This window comes from Eptatretus burgeri, chromosome 7, assembly GCF_056783735.1.
Source record: "Eptatretus burgeri isolate ZD-2024b chromosome 7, Ebu_testis_v1, whole genome shotgun sequence".
In the NCBI taxonomy this organism is placed as follows: domain Eukaryota; kingdom Metazoa; phylum Chordata; class Myxini; order Myxiniformes; family Myxinidae; genus Eptatretus; species Eptatretus burgeri.
In genome coordinates, this window is record NC_140967.1 from 103,853,588 (window position 1) to 103,867,159 (window position 13,572).

The following is a 13,572-nucleotide window of genomic DNA, read 5'->3' on the forward strand; positions in this document are numbered from 1 at the left end:
CATGAAATTTATCCTGAAATCCACATATTACACAAATAGCTAAGTCTGCCTCAGAGAAATTAGGAGTCCTGTTCAGATGTTGAAGATTCTTCTCCTCTGAACAGTTGCTCCAACGATATAAAGGATTGATTCGTCCTTATATGGAGTACTGCTCTCACATCTGGGGGGGGTTCCAGCTCCACATACGAACTGGACAGAATTGAATCCAAAGTTATTCGACTTGTGAACCCAATGCAATGTGACCTCAAAACTCGACTCGCTCACATTACGCTGCATAATCGGCTCTCTTTCTCTTCTCAACAGATATTACTTCGGTGTCTGCTCTCAAGAACTTGCTGTTTGTGTACCTCCACCATTTGCGAGACGAAGGAATACTCGACAAGCCACGACATCACATGATTATTGTGTGGCCATTGGCAATTCAAGGTTGGACCATGACGATGTTTGTTTCTTCCCCTCCACTGCCAAACTCTGGAACTCTTTACCTTCTCATGTCTCCCCAAACACTTATGACCTTCTCCTTTTCAAAAAGCAGATTTTTTACTTTCTCAAAAACTTAGACGATTCTGTCTTTCCTTACTTTTCTATTCATGCAGTTATTTCATTTAAGGCTTGGCCTCGTTGAGGACAATTCAGTCCGTGCCTGCGGCCTTCAACATCAAAAAGAAGGGATGTAAGGATAGCCTCGGGGTACACACATTCTCTTCGAAGATGTCCAGCCTGTAAGGATAGCCTCGGGGTACACACACTCACCTCTAAGCTGTGTGGCCTGTAAGGATGGCCTCGGTGTACACACACTCACCTCAAAGCTGTGTGGCCTGTAAGGATAGCCTCGGGTACACACACTCACCTCGAAGATGTCTAGCCTGTAAGGATAGCCTCGGGTACACACACTCACCTCAAAGCTGTCCAGCCTGTAAGGAGAGCCTCGGGGTACACACACTCACCTCGAAGCTGTCTTGCCTGGAAGGATAGCCTCGGGGTAAGCACACTCTCTTCGAAGCTGTCGAGCGGAGGTTTGAACCCTGACTTAGCGATGAAATGTCATCCTGGTGCTTCACAGGCTGAGTGATTTATCAATGCTTATAGTTTGTGCCGTCCTTCCGGTGTAAGACAAACTGGCTATCCCCTCTGGAAGAAATAGTCACCGGGTATACACCGGCCCAGTACACTGGTATTCACTTCGCTGATCTCGGAAGGATGACAGGCTGAGTCAACCCCCTGGTGTATTAATTCAGTGGCCCAACGGGGCTTGAATTCAGGACCTTTTGGATCCCAAGCCGCTGCCCTAACCACTGCGCCAACACCAGGCTGATGGAAGAATTCCCATGGGAAAGAAATGGGAATGAAGAATAAAATGAAGAAAAGGGACAGTAAAACAAAGTGTGAACCCGCGATTAACCTTCCCTCCTGAAACAAGATAATAATCACCGAGGATTTCTCCCATGGGCCATCTTGTGTTTTGGAGGTTCAAGTACGTGGTGTCACGTGGACGATGTCTGCTGACGCGGATTGGCCACACTGAAGCAATGTGCTTCGAAAATGGCCGAATCAAAGGTAATTACACTCGAGGGGATGGCGTGGTATCCGACCATGTCATGAAAACACCAAGGTGATGAGCTCAAGCGTTTATGATGTATGGACTACAGGTACATGATGTATGGACAAACATGAAATAGAGATTTTACATTCATTGATGTGATGAAGGGTTCATATTTGATGAGAAACTGTTCATGTTTATCATCATTGTTAACCATCAACACATCACAGGAACATCAAGCAGAGGAAATGGTGAAACAGGTGTCTTGTTGGGAGAATGAGATGAGAAGATGTGAGGAGGTGTGTCCGGTCATGGTCTTGAAACTCTTCTTCAACCTGATGAACCACTTGGGGTGACGAGGAAAGATGTAATTACACGGATTGTTCATGAGATCGGTTAATCATGTCAATAAGTTATACCAAGCAGATCCTCCCTTCGACTGGATCAACAAATATTAACATTTTGGACACAATGTGGATCTCACACCCCACACCCCACTCCCCAAACTCTTATCACTTCATCTTTTACCATGGTATCTTTAACAACACAACCCGAAATATAAAGGAAAGATGTCGAAGATGTCAGTAACCGTGACATCCTCCATGAAGTCTGATGTTCCTCTGGGAGGAATCATCACCTGTTCTCTCGGTCTCACAATGATGGTTTTCATTTCACAGAATCGGGACTCGAACCCAGGATAACAAACATCGATGTTGAGTGAGATACGAAGCTACCTGCCTGATGGCTGTCTCCCATCAACGAGTGGTTCATGGATTGAGAAGTACAAGGTGGGGTGGGGGGGGGGGGTTGTATTCCTGACACATTTATTGGTGTTGTAAATAATTAATGAATATGACAAATCCTGTGTGAAGCACATAGTTGGTAATCACACAGATGAGAGATTATATTGAGATATAATAAAGTTACTTAAAAGTTACATCTGACAAATCCGCCCCATTGGAATAGTTAAATTCCCGACAACGAATCGACATGCTGTTCATCACCACGTGTGATGTATTTTGAACAAGAGGATGGTTGGTTGTTGGATGGTTGAACAAGAGGGTAGTTGGTTGTTGGATGGTTGAATAAGACTGTGGATGGCTGTTGGATGGTTGAACAAGAGTGTGGTTGGTTGTTGGATGGTTGAACAAGAGTGTGGTTGGTTGTTGGATGGTTGAACAAGAGTGTGGTTGGTTGTTGCAGGGATGTTTTCCTTCAATTATTCGATACATGCAGGTTGATTATCGTGTGTTCGCCATCGTATTCCATCATTCAAAACGTTCATGTATCACCTGTAACACTGTGGGGGGGAATATCATCTCCACCCTCACTACTTCCCGCCAAAATGATGATAAACATGTCAGATATAAATGCCCCACTCTGTTTCATCTTCCCGAGAAGATCACATTTATTACAAGGAAATTTGGAATGATTATATGAAGAAATATTTTTGAAAAGTTGGTGAAATTAAATCCACATTGTGAGTAATGGATGAAAACATTCATCACTCAACATTTGTGAAGATTAAACCACAACTGTACTTCCCTCTTGGTGACCCATCATCCATCAACTTCTCATCGGTCGTAAATGGGGCATCGATAACCACCTTTTCGGTAGAAACACCAACAGCGTCGAAATCTGAAGGTGCAAGACATTGATTTGTGGAAAAGAAGTTGATGGGGGGGGAGGGGTGGGCGAGGGAGTGGTGGAGAGATGGTGGGGTAAAGAGAGGGGGTGGGGTGGGCGGTTGGTGAAGAAAGGAAATGAAGATGACGTGTAATGAGGAGAGGAATGTGAAGATGTACATGGAGTTATCTATTCTCATTTACTGTGAAATTGTTTGCACAAAAATTACTGAAAGAAAAAGGGAAATCACGAATGTGGGAAAATGAGATTATCGGGAATGTAATGTTTATATTTACCCCCGAGGAGGAAGTTGACGTTTGTAAAGTGTTGAAGAAGAACGCACGTCTGGTTGTCCTCGCTGATCTGGTCCATCATGATCCTCTCCTGGTTCTGGTTCCTCCATCATGGTTGACGACCCAACGAAGGCAAGAGAAAGGAGGATCGTACTCAATATCAGCAACTTCATGGTCCTGCAGCACATTGGAGTGGATTTTGTGATGGAGGAACCAGAGATGATTAACCTCGCCAAATGAGAGGATGTTGCATTTGGGTCCATTTGTCTGTTTGTTTGTTTGTTTGTTTGTCTGTGTGTCTGTTTGTTTGTTTGTTATCTTGCCAAAACGAAGTTTTTGCAAGATATGTTGGTCAGCTTGTATGTTTTTTTTTTGTTTGTTTGTTTATCTGTAATCACGTATAAATAATTCTGCAGAGCACAGTTATCATTGGAAATTTTTGTAACTTCGCATATCAGAAGCCTATAGAGGTCCCTTTCAGTGTATAAAATTTTGAAGGTCAAGGTCACTTTGTCGCAAATCAGGGGAGTCGACAAAACCCTTATTTTTTGAGTAATTTTGATCGGATAGTCTTCAAACTTCATGGGAATATAGTTCCTGGTCTGGCGCTCAGCTGATTAATTTCTGGTGGCGATTGGCCTTGACTTTCATGGTTAGCGCCTCAGGTCAAACATATTTGACCCCAAGGTCAAATTTTCAAGTTTTAGGAACCATATCGTGTCGTACCCCAAATTGAACAGCTCGATGAGTGCTTTCTCGATATGTCAAGCTTGAGACATTATGACGTCATTTGGTGACGTAATGAGGCAAACACATATTTTTCATGGTTACTCTGTAGAACGATTCTCATCGGAATCTCTCGTCGGCAGATATTCCTCAAGGAGTCGCTCCTGGTGGATAGCTGCTCTGTTCACCTCAGTGTGACCTTAAAGAAGACACACGTGGTCACCTTTTGGCAAGATACGGGTCACCCTGCAGGTGACATTGGTTTATTTTTATTTGTTTGTTTGTCTGTCTCTTTGTTTGTCTGTTTGTTTGTCTGCAGAGAACTTTCGTGTTTTTCTCAACAACCGCTTGTTGGATTGAGACGAAATTTTCCACATTGTTGTGACTTCTCATGCACAATGTTTTAATGATAATAATGACGTCGTAAGTCACGTGTTGTGGCAGCCATATTTAAAAACGGAAACTGAAACTGCACAAAGGAAGAAATTGAAACTTGGCACAGAGCAAGTACGATAAATGAGTGTGATTTTCATGACGTCATAGGTGCTTTTGTTATGACGTTATAATTGCATTATTCTTCTTCTTCTTCAGCGACCATCATCATCCCACCGTTTTATGGAGTCGGCCACCGGGAAGCTTTGCCCGTGTCTTCATAACCGGCTGACCAGGCTTGACGGTTGACAAGTTATGGCTGGAATTTGGAATTTGGCCATGGTGCTGGGGATAGCTCGCCTACTCTTCACGAAGGACACCATGAGATGATTGAAGATTTGTCTCCCGACCATCACTATCTTTCTCTGTTTCACTTGCTGTTCACCAAATTCTACTAACTTGAAAACTTTCTTTGACTTTCTTAATTCTTGCCATGAGGCCTTGTCATCTGAACACCCTCAAGCAGAATTTCTCCATGTGGGAGACTTCAGTGTACACCACAGAGAGTGGCTGAAATCTTCCCACACAGATGTTTGAGGGTGGGGGGGGGGGGGTTGTCGCTCTTGCATTTTCCTTTCTCAATGATTTGCAACAAATTATCACCCACGCTACCCATATCCCAGATCCTCGTGACTATACCACCAATACTTTGTATTTGTTCATCACTTCCAATCCGTTGCATTACAACTACACAATTTCACCTCCAATTGGTTCTTCTGACCACAATCCTGTGAACATCCCTTTACTTTCCACCACTTCTCATCCGACTGCTCCGACGAAACGCCAGTATTGGCATTTCAATAATGCTGTCTGCACTGGTTTACGAAACTTCTTTTCTGACTCTCCCTGGAAAGACGACTGCCTCTCCTCGGGTGAGGCCTCTATCTCTGCTGAACGTATAGCTGAGGTTGTTGTTGCAGGAATGGAGGCTTATATCCCCTTCTCTTTCAAATCTATCTCTCCGACCAATTCTGCTCTGCGGCCATTCGTGCAAGGGATACCGCATCTTGGACATGGAAAAAGTCTTCTTCCTCTGACTCGCATTCAGCTTTCATATCCCCCAGAAATCATTGCAGACATGTTATATGTGAGGTGAAGCATTCCTTTCATCAAAAGAAAGATGACATCCTCTCTTCTTCCACGAATACATCTTTCTGGTCCTGAGCTAAAAGTATCTCCAATAACTTCTGTCGCTCTCCCTTTCCTTTGCTTTTCCGTTCCGATGATGCTATCGCTGTCTCTCCGACCGATAAAGCAACTCTTTTTGGTTCTCTTTTCTCCTCTAACTCCACATTGGATGACTTGAACCTTCCATCTCCCTCTAATTCTTCCCTCACCAATCCAATGTCCTTCCCTATAATCTCTTTTCTTGCAGTCAAAAATACTTCTCTCTCTGGACATAAGGACGGACTACGGGCAAGATGGCATTCCTCCCCGTGTCGTGAATGAATGTGCATCAGAACTTGCACCAGTGCTTGCTTGTTGTTTCGTTTTTGTTGAAAAATGTAAACTTTTCCTCTTACCTGGAAACATGCCAAAGTACAACCTATTTTAAAGAAAGGTGATCGTTCAAACCCTTCTAACGACCGTCCAATTGCTCTGACTTCTACTGTTTCCAAAGTCTTTGAATATCTTCTCAATTCCCATTTTCTCAAGCATCTTGAATCTCATAGTCTTCTAGCTGACTACTAATACTGCTTTCACAAGGCAAGATATTCCGGTCTCTCCTTTTCTATCGCGTGCAGCCTGTGGCTGCTGGTTGCATCATTGGTTGGGACGCGATGATGCCGCTGATGCAGTGTCCCCCTTACCAGTACACTGCTACTCATTTTGCCGACCTCGGAAGGATGACAGGTTGAGTCAACCTCCTGGTGTATTAATTCAGCGGCCCAACGGGGCTTGAACTCAGGACCCGAGGATCCCAAGCCACCACCCTCACCACGAAGCCAACACCAGGCTTTTAATATCTACAGGTGATATCCGTTCTTACATTATGAATGATGGGGAATCCTTTGTTGTCGGCCTTGATATCTCAAAAGCCTTTGACAGAGTTTTGCATCGGGGTTTGATATCCAAGCTTCCCTCTTTCAACTTTCCTCCTTCACTCTGCCTCTCATATCGAGCTTTCTCTCCGACCGCTCTATCTCTGTAATTGTTGATGGTACTTCATCTCCCCCTTCCCCATCAACAGCGGTGTACCTCAGGGGTCCATTCTGTCCCTTACACTCTTCCTTCTTTTTATCAATGACCTTTTTTCTTCCACAAATAACCAAATGCACTCGTCTGCTGATGACTCGACATTACGTTCCTCCATGTCTTTCCCATCTGCCCCGTCTTCCCTCACTTGATCGACATCTCATTTCATCACAGCCACATCTTTAAATTCGGACTTGGACAATATCTCCCATTGGGGAAAATGTAATCAAGTTGAGTTTAATATTTCAAAAACTCAATTTCTTTCTCTTTCTCTTTCTCTTTCTCTTTCTCTTTCTCTTTCTCTTTCTCTTTCTCTTTCTCTTTCTCTCTCCTTTCCAATCTCCCTTGAAAGCTCCACAATTACACCATGTGATACAATAAACCGACTCGGTATTCGTCTAACATGAAATTTATCCTGAAATCCACATATTACACAAATAGCTAAGTCTGCCTCAGAGAAATTAGGAGTCCTGTTCAGATGTTGAAGATTCTTCTCCTCTGAACAGTTGCTCCAACTACATGAAGGATTGATTTGTCCTTGTATGGAGTACTGCTCTCACATCTGGGGAGGTTCCAGCTCCACGTACTAACTGGACAGGATTGAATCCAAAGTTATTCGACTTGTGAACTCAACCAATGTGATCTCAAAACTTGACCCGCTCAAATTACGCCGCATAATCGGCTCTCTTTCTCTTCTCTACAGATATCACTTCGGTGTCTGCTCTCAAGAACTTGCTGTTTGTGTACCTCCACCATTTGCGAGACGAAGGAATACTGGACAAGCCACAACATCACATGCTTATTGTGTGGCCATTGGCATTTCAAGGGTGGACCATGATGATGTTTGTTTCTTCCCCTACACTGCCAAACTCTGGAACTCTTTACCTTCTCATGTCTCCCCAAACACTTCTGACCTTTTCCTTTTCAAAAAGCAGATGTTTTACTTTCTCAAAAACTCTCAGAAGATTCTGTCTTTCCTTACTTTTCTATTCATGCAGTTATTTCATTTAAGGCTTGGCCTCGTTGAGGACGATTCAGTCCGTGCCTGCGGCCTTCAACATAAAAAAGAAGAGATGTAAGGCTAGCCTCGTGGTACACACACTCACCTCGAAGATATCTTGCCTGTCAGGATGGCCTTGGGGTACACACACTCACCTCGAAGATGTCTTGCCTGTAAGGATAGCCTCGGGGTGCACACAATCACCTCGAAGATGTCTTGCCTGGAAGGATAGCCTCGGGGTAAGCACACTCTCTTCGAAGCTGTCGAGCGGAGGTTTGAACCCTGACTTAACTACGAAAGGCTGAGTGATTCACAGGCTGAGTGATTTATCAATCCTTATAGTTTGTGCCGTCCTTCCGATGTAAGACAAACTGGCTATCCCATCTGGAAGAAATAGTCAGTCGACGTTCAAGACCCCACAGTGTTCTTCATGAAAAATCGACGAGACGTTCCAAATCCCCCAGAAACAAAATCCAAATTACTGCCCTAACCTCCAGGGGGCACTGAATCAGTGGCACATCAGTGGCCTCATCGACCCTGAATCCTTATGCTGCATCACAAAGAAGAAGCGTGAAGTCGTCCGTCACACAACGCAGTTCAAATTCCGAGGTTTCAACCAAACCATCATGTTTCACAACACAGTTCATCGTTTTCAGATTGTCGTGACAACACAAAGCGAAGACCCTCCCTCAAAGAAATACAAGAGTTTATTCGAACCTGGTAATTGAGAAGGCAATAAAATTGTCACACCAGAAGTTTGAAAGTAACTCCATAATCCCTCATCACAACGAACCAGCAGAACTCGATATATCAAACAAGATAATCTCGGATAAGAAAACTAATTTCATGAGAACGAACGATTCCTCAAACTTACCGACTCTTTCCAATCAGGTAAACAGGATGGATCAAAAATCAGGTGAACAGGTGTTGAGATGATCTCCGAGTGATGTGGAGCAGAGCGAATCGTCCTTTTATCAGAAGCGAATTTGATGACATGACCCGATTTGTGTTTTCTCAATATGTTAGTGAATCGATGCCAGGTAAACCTGGATGCTCCGACAAAGCAGGAAATAACAAAAAGATTTACATTTCAAACAAACCCAAATACATTACTGAGGATATGGCAATACAGGATATGTATAAAGTGCTTGTGTGCACAATAGCATCAAACTATAAACATCAGATGAAAGAAAAAGAGGACCACGGGACCTGAAGCTCACCTGGATCAGCAGAAACAGTGAATGACATCATAAACATGGAAGTATTGTTCATCTGCCGAATCCGGTTTGATATTTGATTTTCCATCCTCGATCATGTGCGTCTGTGTCGCCGAAGCAGCTTATTCAGCAACGGTTACACGAGGTGGTTTGCCATTGCCTTCCCAGCAGAAGTTAGGGCAGGAATTTGTATCCTGGTACTGGTGCCGGTGATAGCTCGCCCACTCTTCCTGAAGGGCATCGTTGGGATCTTGAATGTGCATCAACGAATGTTGGAAGACAAGACGCCCAGTCGTCCATCGGAGGAACGACACACACATTGATGATTCAGTCTGTCTGTGAAACACCAGAATGGCATTTTATAGCTGGGCCGAGATTCAAACCCAGGCAAGACATAGTGGGACAGATAACAGCAATTTTTGAGAGGAATCGTGCAAATGATGATATTCGCAGCAAATTTGGCACATTTGTTCTCCAGGGATTCTAATCAAATCTGCCTGATTGGCCATTCGAAAATCCAAATTTCGAAAAATTTGAAAAAAAAAATAGAACTTCAAAAAAGTCAAGATCACGAATCAATGTTGGATGCTGGCTGAGATTGATGAATGTTTCAGAAACATCATCAAAGACGTTCCAAGTCTGCCATGCACTTTTTTTCCCTTTACCGTGGAAGGCAGACACAGCGTCACATCCAGTGAACACATGGAAGTATGGGATCCCTCCAGCTTTCTCAGGCCCGATTGCAGAAACTACCTCATGGACTGGAATCCATCGTGCGTTGGCTCCTTGGCCAAAGGCAATCCACATGTTCTCAAGACCTAGTTCCTGTAAGGATGGCAGTACAGATAGTGCTATGACTAGTACGTCGGTGTCATTAGCCTTAATGATAATGGGCTTGCTTCCATGCGTTGATGCATCCCTGGTGTGTACAAATATTCGAGTGTCAGCTTCTTCATGACAACATGGAGACACAGCATCCAGTGACTTCCTTGTGTTGCTCATGGCATCTTCTCCTTTGTGACAATGACTGTGCTTGTCGTCTGTGCTTCACACATCTTTTCCGCAAGGAAGTGAAACAGCTCAGTCTTGTTGCTGTCATCTCGAAGAAAGCTTCTCCAGTTACTTGGGGTCTTACTGGTTCATGTCACTCTTCTTCCGATTCCTTGCCCCCTTTTCGACCTTGCCTCGGACTTCAGACTTGACTTCTTGCACACATCAAACACGACGTCCACCCTCTCGTACCTGGCACCATAGGATTCCACCTTTGGGATGATGTCTTCTTTAGCATTGTCATCAAATATCTTTGAAGTGCGTGGAGGTAGGGCATTGATAAGTGCTGAGCCATCAATGATGACTGCATCTCCCCTTGGTTCTCTGTCTGGGATGTTCACTTGCGCTTCAAGAATTTCAGCCAGCTGTGACTTCACATTTTTTTGAAGTTTTTTTTTTTTTGTCAAATTTTTCAAAATTTGGATTTTCAAATGGCCAATCGGGCAGATTTGATCAGAAAGCCCTGCAGAACAGAAATGCCAAATTTGATGCTTGTATCATAATTTGCACGATTTTCTACTCTCCACTACACTATTGTCTCTGTCAATGGTGAAGAATCACTTTTAAAATTCTCGTATCCAGATCCGGATCCAGATTTCACCAAAATCAAATCAATTCTTCTTCGTCACATACCCATCCTGGCCACCGAATTCATTCCAAACCTTTTGTGATATCCTGCTCACAGACAGACGAATGGACAGAGGTGCAAACATAACCTCCATTCCCATTCAGTGGTGGAGGTAACAAGCTGGATAGCTCAAACACTGATCTGATGTCTGAACTATATTCTGGTACTGAAAGTGCTGTGAGATGTGGTGATACCATCTCTGACTTATTGTTGTGGGCCGGAGTTCGGCGGCGATAAACGACCACTAGGTGGAGCAGTGGAGTCGTCTCCCACCGAACACCCGGAATTTCGGTCCTGACTCTCGGATAAGTACGAGAGTTCACGGTTCCCTTGGCGGACTGTGGTCGCCAATATTTCGACTGCGTGGGGGAAGGGTTAATTGCCTAATTTCAATATACTGAAATACCCACGTCGTCCAACTCACGGGGAAAACCACACCCTCGGCCGACTCTGTCTGGACAGAGTCGCAGGTACCGACTTGGATCCTGTGAAATCGAGCGGAGTTACCAGAGCCGCGCCGGTCCCAAATGAACAATTTACGGCAGGAACGGCCTTACTAATTTCAATACGTGCCATACCAGGCCAATGGAGGAAAGCACAGAAAACGAGCTGGTACATTTAACAGGGGTGTATTTATAACAATAATCGGGGAGGGGAAGCACAAAAAGAGCAGAGTTATCTCGAATAAAAGATGTAATTCACAATGTACAAGGCACTTAACAATTCTACTTATCGATGGGGCCCACGGACACACACACACACACACACACACACACACACACACACACACACACACACACACGCAAGAAAATGGACCTCATTGCCGCGGCCTTTATTTGCACCTGTCCACCACGTGCGGTCTGGTCGAGCTTGTCTGGTGGCGGGACTCGAACCCACCACCACAACGACACACCAAGCACCAAGGACGAGGGAAAGAGTGTCGGACGTCAGCCAGCATGAAGGCGGACGAGTGAGAGATGACGAGGCGACCGGTGACCGAGCCCGAATCAGCTTCCCTGATCAGGCCACCCAGGCGAGGCAGAAGCGCACAGCCAGAAAGAATGTGCTGATCACTCCAGATGTTAGGCAGTCGCCATGATCACTTCTCTGCCGAAAACAGATCCTCACCACCACTCTACTCTTCTGAGGTGGGAGGGGTCCCTTTTCCCCGCCACTCGTCTCCTGATTGGCCGAGGGGTTGTCGGACGACTCGTGGTCACCTCACGATTGGCTGGGGGCATACGTGTCATGCTCACCCTCCACTCATTGGCTGGAGGAAACGGTCCATGCCCTTCCTTGGGGCGGAGCCTCGATCTGAGGGGATGGAGGCTCCACCCATGCCTTCAGCCAAAAACACGTAAGCAATGGCGACCGGTCCAGTGCGGGATGGTGGCGTTGTTGTAGTGGATGTAGTACTTGTTGTTGTTGTAAAAAATAACTCTTAGCGCACACACGAAATTCCCATTAGACAGAAGGAGGGATTCTTACTGTAAACACATACTTATCGAAATAATGAAGCTTAGGGACTCTGGCTGTTTGTGTGCACAAGGTATCCAAATCCGTAACACTACCCCTCCCCTTTTTACAGACTCGTCCCGAGTCGTCAATTTTCGTGTGCCATGCAGGTGTAGGTTTTTTTCCTAAGTACATTTTCCCTTGCATCTCTGAGTGCGACATTTTTATACACCTCCCAAAAATAAATAACCTCATGCGCTACGTAACGAAACTAACAGACTCGCACAGACAACTTAAATAAATTGCCGGCGCTAAGACAAACACACAGGTGGGCTGCAAAACTTATTTACATTTTCTACTATTTACACTAACCATGGCCCAGGACCTGTTATCTGTGAAAGGAAGAAAAAGTCATTGGTGCAGGAATGAACACAAAAAAATGGTTGCATGGGCTGCGCAAACGCAGTCCCCGTTGTGTGGCTGCCTGCAGGGCAGTCCTTGCAAAACACTGGAGATGGATGGTCGTGGCGCACATGGTTGAGGATGATGACACAGGGGCAATTGCAACCAAGGGCAAGCAGGCATGGGGTCAAGACAAAGGCATGGCAAGGCAGATGTGGACCAGCAAATTCAGCACAACAGGCCGGCATATGAAGCTGGTCGGCCTCTGGTATGGTCCCGTGAGGTTGTGTGGAGGGAGTGCGGTGGTGCCGGCTGCTCTGAAAATTGGCTCGGACCTACCCTACTGTCTCCCCCAAACCTATCGCCTTTGCCTGTCTTTGTCCAAACCCACTCCCTTACCTTGCAACAACAAAACAAATTTAGACCCCTTTTTATTTCTTCTTTGAATTGCTTGTCCCTAACTCTCCTACTGTCTTTGTCCGGCTAACCTATCCTGTCCATCTACTCCGAACCCTTAAGATCCTTTTTGGAGGGGAATAAGGGAGAGACTCGTGTCCTACCTCGAGGCCCAACAAAGCCTCAGAATAGCCTCCTCATAATTCAGCAATCTTCCCCAGTGAGCAATCTCCCCCTACGGGGGGGGGGGGGGGGGGGCGAAGGGATGGATTGTGCGAAGGGGTACATTTCTTATCTATCCGAGCATTTATTAAACTTCAAACTATCCCCGGGGCTTTTCAACACGCCTGTCACTTTAAACTATCGGTTCGAGAAACCATGATTCCCATCTCCTGTGTTGGTTGCCATTATTCATTTGAGCCCTGCCCAACAAATTTTCTCTCGTGCCCTTGCACAATTCCATGGCTGGACTTCCCACAAGCAGGGTTTCCAAATCCGTAACATTATTTCCAGTTGTTATTGGAGTTTGCCAGGGGTGTGAACTGGCCCCCACACTTTTCAGTGCTTGCATGGACTGGATTCTGGGGAGGATGTCGGAGAGATCAAGCTGC

At 45.2% G+C, this 13,572-nt stretch overlaps 1 long non-coding RNA gene across 1 annotated transcript; it reads right to left on the minus strand.

Moving 5' to 3' along the window:
* Positions 1-1,613: 1,613 nt before the first annotated feature.
* Positions 1,614-8,826, minus strand: LOC147023982 (uncharacterized). The gene is made up of 3 exons (XR_015060495.1): positions 8,688-8,826; positions 3,463-3,636; positions 1,614-3,178 (listed from the first exon to the last, which is right to left on the minus strand). It is a non-coding gene; the product is annotated as an uncharacterized LOC147023982 (long non-coding RNA).
* Between the last annotated feature and the right edge of the window lie 4,746 nt (positions 8,827-13,572).